At 41.6% G+C, this 14,101-nt stretch overlaps 1 protein-coding gene across 7 annotated transcripts in view; it reads right to left on the bottom strand.

The window, feature by feature from the left end:
- Positions 1-14,101, bottom strand: part of AMHR2 (anti-Mullerian hormone receptor type 2) — a 1,194,741-nt gene that overhangs the window by 517,337 nt on the left and 663,303 nt on the right. The window lies entirely within an intron of this gene.

Raw genomic sequence — 14,101 nt, 5'->3', positions numbered from 1 at the left:
ACAAACATTGACATGACCACAGTATTCCTCAGTAAGGACTCATCCCAAACAGCTTTAATGCTTCATGTTCCTAAAATGTGCTTCTCTGTGTGCCTTGATTTCAGGACTGCATCCCTTGATAAAGGGCTCGATTTGTGGGGAGGCGGCACGGGGAGTCTACCTGTTCATGGGAAATTGAGCAGGCTTAGCTCCTTGAGCCCAGATATGCCTGGGTCATCTTGACAGCAATCATTTTTGGCATCCTTCTCCAACTTAATTGGCTCCTGATTTCACCATCCGCACTACAATACCAATCTTTCCCTAGCTTGTTACTGCTTTGAGCCAATAAGTTCCTTTTAATTCAGCCGACAGGACACGGGTATATGAATATGGTACGGATGTGCGTATATGGCTTTACTATAGCTGGAAACTGGTTGAAAGGCAATAAATGAAAAGAGGAAGCTGGGTTGTGGACTGATAATGCATTGTGATGTACTGTTCCTTATAGTGTTGCGTCTTAAACTCCTTACTAAATTAGAGCAGCATTGGGGCTGTCCTGATGGATATGCAGCTCTTGTTCCAGATTCTGCGTGCATTAAAGGGTTCTTGGGATCAGAGGAGAGGCTTCTGAGAAACTTGCTACCAACCAATATGCCAGATTACTCATGGACACCTTGTCACTTACCTGAAATTCCAGACAGTGTATTTTCTTGTAGCGCGTATTCACGCAGGAGTAGTCTGGCTCCAGTCACAACTGGGATTCAAAATGTGGTGTCTCGTCAACTGCTTAACCCCCCAAAGTATGAATCTGTGGAAAGGGCACTTCATAAATTGCACTGACTCCCTGTGGAGAAGCAACTTTCTTTTAAATCTCATTCTTTCTGTTGTAGGATTTTTAGAAAGACTGGTGCGGCTTATCTGCATCTTCTTCTTACTCCTTATTCTCCTAAGAGATGTCTCAGGTTTTCAGAGGCACTGCTAGTGCAGGTTCCCAGAGTTAAGAAAGCACGCTCTGGCGGAAGAACTGTTTGTCTTTTTCCATCTAAGCTCTGGAACTCCCTTCTGCTGCAGCTGAGGCAATCCCAGAATCTCTGTTTCAAAAAGTCTAAAGACTTGGCTCTTCAGATAGGTTGTTTCCCTTGTGTTTTCTTTTTCCTTAGCTGTTTTCTGACCTCTCAGCACTGGTACACTCCTTTTAGGAGTAGCTATGGGCCATATGTATCAACACATTTTCCCATAGACACAGAATGGGCAAAACCCTTTGATACATCTGGCCCTAAGTGCCTTATAAATTGCATTCATGCATTCATTAGAGCACCCTTTGGGTTGTATTTTCATTAACAATATGGCTCTGATTTTGTTGGGACAAGGATGACCAGTATTTGAAGTGGCCGCAGTATAACAATAGCTTTGTTCTTTAGTGATAAATGTATCAGCAAGCCCCTCATTACTAGTGGCATAATGATTCTGAAGGGTCCAATAACAGATGTTACTACTCCCATCAGAATTATAAGTTTTCTTGCAATACCACAGCTCTGTGGTGTTTTACCTGAAGACTTCACCTACTTCAATACAAGAACAAACATGCAGGAAACTGTATGGTGAATCTGATTCACACATGCTATCCCCAAAAAACTGTAAACCCCCTAATTTATCCCTTCTGAATTTACCAGGCCCCCCAGTTACCGTAATTCTGGGAGGGAAATAACAGGGATTTTTCTGGGCCACTCACACTGGAGGCCAAAGTGAACAAATGTGCGTATAGCTAAAGACTGTACTTAAGATAATTCACTGGAAAGGAATCGGTATGCCAGTTCATGAAACAGCAAACCATTTTTTAAATGAAATATAAGAAAAATTCAAGTAAATGAGGTCTGATTTGCCAAGCTAAAAAAGTCACCCTGCCCTTTTAAAGTAGCTAGCACCTCCACTGCACAACAGTGACCAATGTACTGCAGGTCCATCTCTTATTTCATTTGAGCAGGACAGCAGGATCCACAATAAAGTGTAATAAGAAATGGAATTATTACTGCTTGACAGGAGGACTGATTGGTTATGACGTAAATAAAAAGACCATGAAAGAGGGAAGAGATTCCATGGAAAAAGCAAGATACTTACCTGGACAAAGAGGTTCTCAAGTATTGATATCTTTCATAGATTCACATGCTCGAACCTTTCCCATAATCGAGGTGGGAGTCCCACAGTAATTAAAGAAAGTAGTGAATATTTGTTTTAAGATGATACTATCATCTTCAAATTGCAAATATGGATGATTAATAGTGACACTTAAATCTCACTGATCCTCCTCGATGAAGTAAGGGCTAATGGTAGTGCCATCTTCCATGAAAGATGCTTTAAATTGCCTTATAAATGGGTTCACATAGTTTCCTTATTAATTGAGCTAGGACTATGTTCAGCTACCAAGAAATAGGATTTTTTTAATTGGAGGAAAAACTCTAAAAAGTATTGGGAGAAATTCTTTGATCAATCTATCCAACCATTGAAACTTCTGATTTCAAAATCTTTTAATCTTGATACAGTAGCAAGGTGGACCTTGGCTGAACAATGTGAAAGGCCAGCGGGTACCAGACTAAGCAGGTAGATTAAAAACGATTCCGGAGAATCCTTGAATCCTTGAAAGGATGAATGCTGTTCTGAGAGCATCATACACAAAAACGGGTCTATTTTGCCTTGTATGTCCTCTTAGTAAATTCAGCTTCAGCTTTGGCTTAAATCTCTCAGCATTCCTGGGGGAAATTTAAGCATTGAAACTCATTGAGTTCAGGAGCCAGCCTAATAAACTGTTTGGATGAACAAGCTGACATTGTTCATTGAGAGCATTTCCTGGACTGGTTTGAGTGGGATACATTGCCCTTCTGACATGTGGAAAATGTCCCTGTACCACAACTATCCCACACTGGGGACACCAAAATAACTCAGCAGATCTCCCTTTCCATTTTGTTGAGCTACCTGGGGTTCAAAGGAAGAGTAGGGGAGCCGTAGGCAAATATCTCTGTCCATGCTATCTAAAAAGCATTCCCTCGTGATTCTTTGTGGGGATAGCTGCTGGAACACTTGTGTTTGAGGGCTGTTGCAAATAGGTCCAAATTAGGTTTCACCCATGGCTTGAAAATCATCGATACGTGGTGCTGACTTAGCTCCAATGTGTGGCACCCTTTTGAGGTCCTCCCTAAACTGTCCTCCCACTGATTATCCATATCAGGAACATATGCTCCACCCTCAGAGTGATCACATTGCAGATGATCCGTTTCTGGATTTGTTTTGTCCTCCAAAGAAAGTAGTTGCATTTTGGTTTCACCCTACCTGTTTAGGTAAAGCATGGTGGTCGTATTGTCTGCAAGACCAGCACTACAGATGTCTTTATTTTCAGATGAATACCTTGAAGGCCTAGAACCACTGCTCTCAGTTCCTGCAAATTTATATGCATCCTGGCTTCCTGCTGTGACCACTTGCCACTTACTTCGAGATCCCATCCTTCCTTTTCCCAATATTTTCTTATCAGGAAATGTGGAACAGTAGGTGGTTGGGTTCCTTAAATGTCTTTGTGCTGCCTGCATGACCACCGAGTCTAGCTTTGGATGATCGATGAGTCAAGCTGATGAATTAACTGGGGATTTGTACTTCTTGAGATGAGGAATGACGGCTGCCACTGTAGAAGAGTTTTTTCATTAATTTGAATCCCTTTGTCTATATGTATTCTATGACTGGAATGGACTTCACTGACTTTCTAGACTTCACTGAGTTTCTAGACTTCACTGACTTTCTATACGTTTCTTTGAAGTTATAAAGACAAGAGTTGGTCTGCTTCGCTGCCACAGTGAGATTACATCTTTTCAAAAGGACATGGAAACCCACTATGTCGTCTGGAGGGGAACTAGTAGCAGGAGGCGCTGGAGGAGCAGAGAGCAGGGTTATGAGGGAATTCCATCAGTCTGCTGTAACAGACTGCTGATTATGAGGAATTTCAACTACTTTTGGATCATTCTCATTACCAGCATACCCATAATCATCATGAATGGTGAACGGACGGTTGAGTAGACTGCCCCAGTTGAGCAACCAGACTTTTTCTTTGAAGCATCAGAGGAGATGAACCTGGAAAAGGTGCATCCCGTGGAACCAGAGGTGGCTAAGGCTGCAGAAATGGATTATTTAGCTGCGAGAATCTTTTGTAATAATCATTCAACATTTGACAGCAGACCGTTACCAATGTTATCAGAACCTGCATCAAAGGGTCCTGATAATTTTGGCTTTTATAGTAGTCATCATAATCATATTGCTCTTGGAATGCCTCTATAGACGTAGATCGCGACTGAGGTCTACATTTGAAGGAAAAATCACCTTCCATATAGATGCTACCATCATCTTTTTCGTCCAAGTCTTGGCACTTAACATACAATTGGGAAGGGCTGTATGCCACGCCAAATGGCCCATCATACCCATCATCATCCTAATCAGTGCCACCAGGTTCCAGTAGGCGCACAGGAGGTTGTGGAGAGAACTTGCATGGCGATGTCGGATCTGGTCAAATAGTATTTCACAAGACAAGTGTGTAGTTCCATCATTTGGAACTTTGAGGAATGTGGAGGCATATAGGCGGCCCGCAGGGACTTCATTTGCAAACCTGATATGGTTTGGAAGTCTCTCCCCACTACTTCCCATGAGGCCTGAACAATATTTGTCTGGGTCTTTCATCTTTAAGGAATCTGCTTCTTGATCTGGGGAGGTAATAGATATAACATACCATATTATAAACACATCCGGTGAGCCTATTTACACAACTTTGGGATGCCCACCTCAGTAAATTAGGCTCTATAATATGCTCCTGATGAATTGCAAGGGACCTCTAGGTGGGCTCACATGGCAAGAAACGCACCGACCTATTAATCAACTCTGAGTACCATTATTACCTTATGCATTCTTTGTTTTTAACTTTTAACGAGCTTCCATTGAGAGTTTCTGGATTCTTTTAGTTCATTTTAAACCCAACCTTTTGATCCAGTCTACTACTACTAGTTGACCTGCAACACGAAAGACGATACCCAGTGGCAAGGTAATCCCTTTACATTGGGTAAGGATGCCTTGTAAAGTACTTAACAGGCCCCTAGAGGGGGCTCAGGTAAAGAGCTCCATTGAGGGGCCCACTGAACAATGAAGCACCCCCAACAAGAAGAAGATCTGATGATGAAGTATGCTACTTCGCTGGGTGAGGGTTTATACATCCTATTGAAGATGTCTACATAGACCTTGATCTGGACCTAAAAAAACATTTGGATCCAAGGGCTCTCATGATGGAACTGCATGTTTGTCTTGTCAAACATGATCGACTGCAAGGGTGTGTGCTGTACAATGATAATTCCTTTCATTCTCCCTTTTCTGCCTTCCTGGTCCAATGGTAAACAGGTCTTTTGATTACTTTGTTGGGCCCTAGACAAAGGGTCTTCATGTTTAAAATAGGTTTGTAATTCAAATGTTTCCGTTGATGGGTATTTTGTACTTCAATTTTGATGACAACAGCGTACAAGCAGTGGTTGTAGTTGTTGCAGTCAACGATTACATCTTCACCATCATGGTCAACAGCTCTGTTGAGAATGCCGTCAATGGCTTTGTCAACACGTTTTATTGATGGAGAATCAATATAAAGTTTCTTGATTTCCACAGAATCACCATTCTGTAGTGAAGGAATTGAAGACGTTGATCTGACTTGACCCCTTGCACTTGTGTGAAAGTTGCTGGGACCACTGCCATGAGAGAGGAGGATAGGGACTCACCTGCGACATCTACTACTGGTAGTGCGCACCAAGAGAGTCGGCCCACTCCTAACTTACACATAAATGAGTTGCCCGTGGCTACCCCGAATAACGCCACGTTCCAAACCTTCAGCCCGGGGCTGTCAATTTTTATATCGAATCAAGAAGTGGGGATTTCTCAATTACAGCCATTGAAGAAACACCTGTAAATATAACTAATGGAGCAGCAGGTGATCCAGGGTGTGCCACTGACGGTAGACCCAGGGTAAATCACTGCTTAAGTATATTATCCTGGAACTTAGCAGGGATTCAGTCTAAACTAAAAGATCCCGAATGTTTTGTGGCCATGGGTAACATTGATATTTATGCGTTTCAAGAAACCTTTGTTTTAAATAAGGTTTATTTTAATGGCTATACTTCTTATTGCGTGAACGCTATCCCTCCAAAAACATCTTTTAGGTCTAGTGGCGGACTGCTAATATTGGTTAAAAAAACCATAGCCTGTAGGTGCAAACAACTTTTAATAAACTCACCTGATATATTGGGTATCCAACTTATCTTCCCGTCTGGTTTAATCGTGACCTTGCTTAATTTGTACGCCAGGTCAGAACCTTTTAACAGTGACTCTGCAGTAATCTCACTTCTTGATGACCTAGTGGGAGGATATCAGATGAATTCTAAAATTATAGATGCAGGAGATTTTAATGCTGCATTTGAACCCTCTACTCTATTAAGTGCGTCGCTAGAAGAGGAGGATGAGGTTTGGGGTATCCCCAATTTGGTAGCAGGTAAATCCGCCCAGCGTCAGTCTAACATTTCTCTGCAGATTGCTTCTTTATCTGCCGGTAGGAGCTTGAGGCCATGCAATTGTAGAACCCCTTCAGATTTAGGAAGAAAGGCTACTTTTAAGAGGGGCACCTATAACAAGTATCATAGACTATATTTTCGCTGATGTTAGAATATGGTCTTTAGTGGAGGACATGTTAATTGAACCGAAGTTTGACAGCGATCATAACTCTCTGTTTTTAAAATTAAATGGCAAGGATCTGTTTAGAGGTGCTCATTGTTATATTTCTAAATCACTAAAGCCAATTCCGACTAATAACCATAGGAGAGTTAGATGGCCCAAAATCCAAGCTGATCAAGATCTTTATGCTAATTCATATAAGTCTGTGGCGGCTACCCTAACTTGCAGGTCCAGCCATAAGGATAGCACTGTCTTGTCTAACACTTTGCATGTTACTGCCGCACACAAACACCTTTTTGAAGAGCTGCAGTTAGTCTTTTTAAAACCTAGGCGAGCTGGGAAAAGTGTCAGCGTAAGGTCTCACAACTGGTTTAATGATGACTGTAAGAGTGCCAAGAAGTTACTACAACTAGCAGTTAGGGGAAGCTCTAGATCAGATTTAATTCTTGCCCGCAATATATATAAAGCCACTCATTGTAAAGCCAAGTGTGAATACGCTGACACCAATTGGAATGATTTAGTTCTAGCAGCATAGGCAAGAGACTGCCAACAGTTTTGGTCTATTCTGCCTAAGGGGACTGCGGAGTATTCCACTTCAAATAGTCATCATATCCAGCCGGAGGTTTGGGTGGATCATTTCTCTGGCTTATACTTTGTTGATAGGGTCATTGCAGATGCCTATGCTGTTCAGTCAGTGCCGTCTTTAGATGTCACTGCTTCTGATGGGCCCACACATAACCCCCAGAGAGTTTTCAACCTTGAGGATACTTTGTCAGAAATCCAGAAACTAAAAACAGGTAAAGCCCCGGGACCTGACCTGATACCAGGGGACTTGTATAAGTCTGAACCCGCGATATGGGCACCATACATTAACCTTTCATCTAACTGTATATGAGCTGGTGGTGATATTCCCAAAACTTGGAGGGCGTCAGAGGTAATAACCATTTTCAAAAAAGTTAACCCTGCCATCCCCTCAAATTATAGACCCATCAGTTTGATTGACAACCTACAGAAGGTTTTTGCTAGACAAGTTTTAGATAAGCTCCAGGACTGGATGGATGAAAAGATGATACTGTCCCCAGCCCAAGCTGGCTTCCGTGCAAAAATTAGCACGTGCGACCAAGCTTTTAGATTTTCTCTGTTAGCATGGAAGTACGTGCTACTTAGGAAACAGCGGTTTTATGTGGCTTTCGTGGACCTGCAAGCTGCATTTGATTTGGTACCATGTAACCTACTGTGGAAGACTATGCTTGATCAAGGTGCCCCAGCTGACCTAGTGACTGTGATTGCTAGATTGCATAAGGCTAAATATGCCCAAGTTAGGTGGGGGGTAAATGGGGAACTGACGGAGAGGATTCTGATTGAACCAGGGGTGTGTCACCATCCCTACATTGTTCTCTATGTATATCAGTGATGTGGTGAATTGTCTATTGGATTGTAAAAATGACGCCCCTTCATTGAATAATGCAAAAGTACTCATTTTGCTATTCGCCGATGATTCATTATTAATATCCACTACTCCTATGGGTTTACAAGTTTTATTGAATACATTCTTGAGCTTCTGCAGGAAGAGGAGGCTGAAATTGAATACTACGAAAACTAAATTCATGGTGCTCGGTAAATCAAGGCGTGGCATATGACAGGTTAAGATCAAATGTGAACCCCTGGATTGAGTAAAAGATTTTGATTACTTGGGCATTGGCATAAATAAGTCACTTAGTTGAGAATACCAGCGGCGAAAGAGTTTCCTAACATTATGTCAGAGATCGAAATCTGTTTTAAGATTTTTTTTTAATTCTACACTCAGCCCCTCTCCCTGGCCCTTGAAATATACCGTGCAAAGGCTCAAAATGGAGCACTATACGGAGCGGAGATCTGGGGGTTCACTCCTGTAAATCAGTTAACGACTTGTGAGAACAACTTTGCCAGGGCTTTAATTGCACTACCTGTCACTACACCACTTATTCCACTTTTTTGTGATCTTGGGTTAAAAAGAATTGGTGATCTGGCAGCCCTTAACCTGTTTGTTGCATCTTTGGACTACTCCCCAACTAACTGAATATCGTAACTCTTCACGGGGGGTACTGGCGCTTAACGGGGCTAAACAACTCCCCTGGTTCAAGCTATCGCTAAATGGTGCAAGCTATTGAACCTAATGGGTCTATGGGAGTATCCAGAAAGGGCTACCAGTCGTGACATTTTGTCTCTCAAAGCTACTTACTGGAAGGTGGTGGGCGAGCACTATATGAACAACCCAACCAACGGCCAGCTAACTACAAACTTCTTATTAAAAAAATCTTGCTCCCTATTTGAACCGTTCCTTGACCTGATCTCGCCCTCTCTTGCTAAAAGCTTGTACATCAGGTTTAGGTATGGTAATCTATTGTTGAAATTTCCGGGGAAAGGGGCGAGGGGCCTAACTATAGAAACCTGCCCGGCATGCAGCGCATCAGTCGAAACTGAAGAACATATTCTGTTTGTCTGCCCCAAGTATAGGCAGGTACGCAGGAGATGGATTAGACCTATATGCCTCAACATGAGTATTAGGAAGTACCAGATTGCATTTAGAATTTTAAAAAGATACTTCTGGACCAATTGAGTTTCTCTTAGTCGTTTTCTGTTAACTTTTTGGTTGATTCGTACAAAATGTCTTTGCCAATCGTGAAACCATTTTAAAACTTGCTTTACCTATCCTTTCATGATATATATGTATCTTACATCATTAGCTGACTTACATGGTTTAGTTTTCATATGCTTGGTGCCTGCAGTGTGCCCCTCCCCAAGCATGATTAGATTGTTGGTACATGTATTTATGTTCTTAAAATGATTCAAGATGTCATTTGTATTTGTGATTAGAATGGTTTAATGCTATTTTAATTGTAGATATATTTATGTTTTATTCCTTGTATACTTTGATGGTTCTTTTACAAATGACCGAATGAAGATATTACGATGATGATGACCTGACCTACCTTTTCTTCACAGGTCCAGAAAGCAAAGGATCTCTCACAACCAAGGGGGTCTTGTCAAGCAGCTTTTTGTCTTTACCCTTGTGTACCTTCTTTGATGGCTCTTCAGAAGGCTCTTTTTGGAATCTTTCTGAGAGGTGATGACATTCCCTCTTCTTTCTCTCCAGAAAATGGAGTTTCAATGGCTTTCTTTTTCTGCAGCCAGAAGAGGAGCCTGGCTTCCCTATCCTTAAGGGTTTTGGCAGAAAAAGTGCAGCAGTACTTGCAATCCTTAGGCCTGTGGTCTGGATATAAACACTACAAACACTGTTTATGTGACTCCTCAGAGAAAATCCTGAGTTTGCCACAGGATTTAAATGCTCTAAAAAGGCCCTTTCCAGATACCTTAGACACGATAAACCTGTCAGGATTTATAGCCAAAATGTTACCTTCTGAGATGATGTCAGCTGGAGTTTACTCTGAGGTCACATAATGAGAAAAAATCAGTGAATACACTGAATACCTAAGCAGAACTTAGGGAGACTCTCTTTACACGATGTGTGGTGAGAAATCTGAGCTATGATGGCCCTTGAGAGGGAGGTACAGGGATGAGCTGTTCTCTGATTGGCTGGAGGTTGGTTCTTTTTAAAATTATGTTAAATGGTCACAGATGCTACTTGTTTAATCTTTCCATTTCAATGCATTACTTTACACTACTTCAATTAAAGTGGGACTCCATACTCCACGACAGGGAAGATTCAAGCATGGGAATCTATGAAAGATTCAGTACTGAAGAAGATTTGCTTCTCTTCATGTGATCTTCACTAACACTGTAAACACTAACTAGAATTGCAGGTCCATCTGCAGAGATGATGCAGTAAATAATGTGAAAAATCAAGAGAATCAGGATTAATTACCCAAAACTAATGTGCGAAGAAGTCTTAAGCACTTGGATAACTGCACAGGAATCTGATCCTAGCCAGTAATATATTGCGTGTAGACAGACCTGCAGGTGGCACCTACCATATTTTGGAAATAGGAACAGTTCTCACAAAGACAGTATTGGGAGCCTTTTGAAAAGAACCCTTTATTTCCCAGGAAGGGGTTTGTTTGCTGATAGCATACAAGTGGAAATGATCATTTTTATGCATTGCCTTGTTATGGTCATCACTTAACAATCACTAAATCAAGCTAGTCTAGGTGTGTATCCAAACAATCTGACTTTGGACGATGTACCATTATTTTATTATTATGTATAGCATTTCTTGTAGAAAAGCTGAAAATACTTAATTGAATGCATATAATATACATTATATTATCTATTATTTCCATTAGGAATAAAATTAAGCAGCAATGGTACACAGCAAGGATAACTATGCTGAAACGCAAAGGAAGAGTATGGAAAGAAGACTCTAGATTCTTGTGATAAGGTTACATGCAAACTTCACTACACCCACTATAATTGAGAAATCAAGAAATTAAGCAAGCACGGCTCATTACCTGCCACCAGCTCTTGGATTGATTGCATAGATTTCCCATGCACAAGCTGCAGTAAAATCATCTACCACAATCCACTATTTCAAGCATTTGGTTTATCCAGAACGCACTATTGCATGGCTCTTCACTTGAGCCTTCCAAAAAACAGAACTCTCTACGGGCCACATGTAACAAGCAACTTTGCGTTCACATATGTGCCGAATCTCAAAATCGGCCCATTTGTGAACCCAAAAAATGCTTCTCAAATGTACCAAACACTATTTTGCGATTCGGTAACCTGTTACCGAATCGCAATATGGATTTGCGAGTCAGTATTTGGAAGGGGCGTGTTTAGGGCATCCCTTCCAAATCATAATAGTATGTGTGATTTTTTTGTGACCGTGAATGCGGTCGCAAAACATTCACATTTTACCACCAACTTCAAGTTGGTGGTAACCCGTTTGCAAACAGGAAGTGGTCCCCAAGGGACCCCTTCCGCTTTGTGAATGAAATCAAAAAACTATTTAAGAGCAGGCAGTAGTCCCATAGACAACTGCCTGCTCTCAAGAAAAATTATTTTTACTTTTTGTAAAGCATCCCGTTTTCCTTTAAGCAAAAAAAAAAAAAGATTGCTTATTTAAAAGCAATCACCGACATGGTGGTCTGCTGATCTCAGCAGGCCACCATCCCTGTGAATTTTGCAATTCCTAATTGGTCGCAAATTGCAACCTACCTCATTAATATTCACGAGGTGGGTCATTTGCAACTCATTAGGAATCGCAGAAAGTGTTCAACACACTTTCATACATGCAGTTTTGCGATTTACTAATTGCAAATCGCAAGATTTTGAAATTAGGGAATCGCAAAATGGTTTATTAATACATCTGGCCTTTAATATACTAAAAATTCCTAAGAGTAAAATGTTTTATTTTTGGCCTAAAAACCATGTCACACAAGGAGGAATGGAGTTAAGTTGGTTCACTGTGGAAAAACAGATAAGCACTAACTGTCTAATCCTCGTCAGGAAAGGTCTGGTTGGCAAAGCTCTGGAGAACCATACGAATAAGTGATTTCTCTTCGGTAATGCTCTTTCTGGAGATACTCTTTCTACTCAGATTGCTCATTTTATTAATTTTCCTATGCGTGAGACTGGATCTGAAAAACTCTTACTTGACGCACTCCCACCCTGGCGACACAGAGCTGCATACATGTACCATCCCTGAGTACTGATGTCATTACTTCCCTTTTTTCCATTCCCTCAGATGCAGGACATGGTGACAAGGTTTTAATGGGTAATGTCAATGAACAGATCTAACTTAGAACCCTTTTTTAAAAAAGAGTTTTATATAGCGCGAACTAGACCCTAGACATCGGGTATCAAAGTGCTTTAGATGAGCACCAGTTTCGTTACAGAAGGACACATTCATTTTTTTTAGACACGCGAGATTAATTGATTTACCCAGAATCACAGGATGTTAAGCGTTGTTGCCAAGACTCGAACCCAGTTCCCCAGCTTCTTGGTCGACTGCTCGAGCTGAGATGCTACATTCTCTGCCCCATTAGCTTAAAAAACTTGCCTCACAGAATAGGGACTCAGGAGTAAAGCAGGTGGCAAGGAATCTTTGGAGAGAGAACCCATGAGAAAGTGTGAAGCGAAGGTAACTTATTCTTCTGATTGATACTTCTACCTGTATATTCCACACCACATGAAGCAGTATGAAAGCAATGCCATCTGAAAAGGAGGTGGGTTAATGAGTGGCCTCACACTAAGAGGTCCTGCACGACTGAACAAGCAAAATAGCCCACCCAGGGAACCTGAAAATAATATGATAGTGAATGGTGAAAGTATGGATGGAGGCTCATGTTGCGGCTTGGCAGACGTCTAAGGCGGGAATAGCACAAGGTATGGCAGTAGTCATGACCTTTGCCCTAGTGTAATAAGCCCTAACTGTGAAGATTCATGGTATTAGAAGGTTGTGCTTCAGTCGACACATACAGTCATGTTGTGCATTCCAAGGGCACATCACAGGATTTGTTGGTGCCCTTTGTTTTACTGTAGAAATTCATAATGGTGGCTTTAGCACAGAGGGGCATGGAAGATACAAAGGAGAGGTGGTCTATATTCTAGTTATTCACCAGAAGGATTAGCAGCAAGTTACACTCAGGTTACTAGAGGCAGTCAGTACAAGAGAAAAGGGCAAAAACTTCACTTTGCCTGTGTAGTGCTAGAGGCACTCTTGTGGTCTGACACCCTGTGATGATCTTTGACTACCATTATTTTAACTGACTTTGGTGTGTTATTTTTATCCTAGCCTGAATGTACAACGTCCTGCATATGCCTTGTTTCTCTTAAACGTTTTTTCTCGTTATCTAGTAGTCTTTCAGTGGGAGATGTCACGGAGTAGGACAGCCTTGCCAAGAACAGAACGTGTGGGATGTGCATTTGAAAGCGTAAGTGGGAGAGAGAGTTGTGGAATGTATTTTTTGGTCTCGAAGTGCAGTTTTGTGGGCAGTGATGCACACGTGCTCGGTGTTGTACATTGAGAGATGAGGCATGTAAATCTATAAGCAGTTGTGTACAATTGTGCATTGTGTTGTACATTGATGAGAATTATGAAGTTCATACTATTGGCTTTGACATGGCCTCATGTCATCTTGTTTTCCAACTCTGCCTTGCTTCAGCTTTTTCTGCGTGCACAGCAGTGCTTGCAAGTTGTCTTGGTTAATCAAGGTCAAGGTCTTTTTGTTTTTGTGAGAGATTGTTTAAATGTACCCGGAATGCTTTGTGAGCTTCGTCAAGATAAAGGCTTGAACATGCAAGATTTGGAGAAGGGGACGTGAGAACTCCTTCCAGCCTGGGAATGCTTGTTTGGAACCTGGCCAGTTCTGGTAGGATTCCTCTGGCGTGGGGGGAGGTCTTTCTCGAACCTTTTAGTGTGTTTTTAGATAAAGCTGAGGGTTGT

The sequence above is a fragment of the Lissotriton helveticus genome, chromosome 1_1 (genome assembly GCF_964261635.1).
Source record: "Lissotriton helveticus chromosome 1_1, aLisHel1.1, whole genome shotgun sequence".
Taxonomy (NCBI): Eukaryota; Metazoa; Chordata; class Amphibia; order Caudata; family Salamandridae; genus Lissotriton; species Lissotriton helveticus.
The sequence above is the reverse complement of the archived record's forward strand: the minus strand, read 5'-3'. Positions and strand labels throughout refer to the sequence as shown.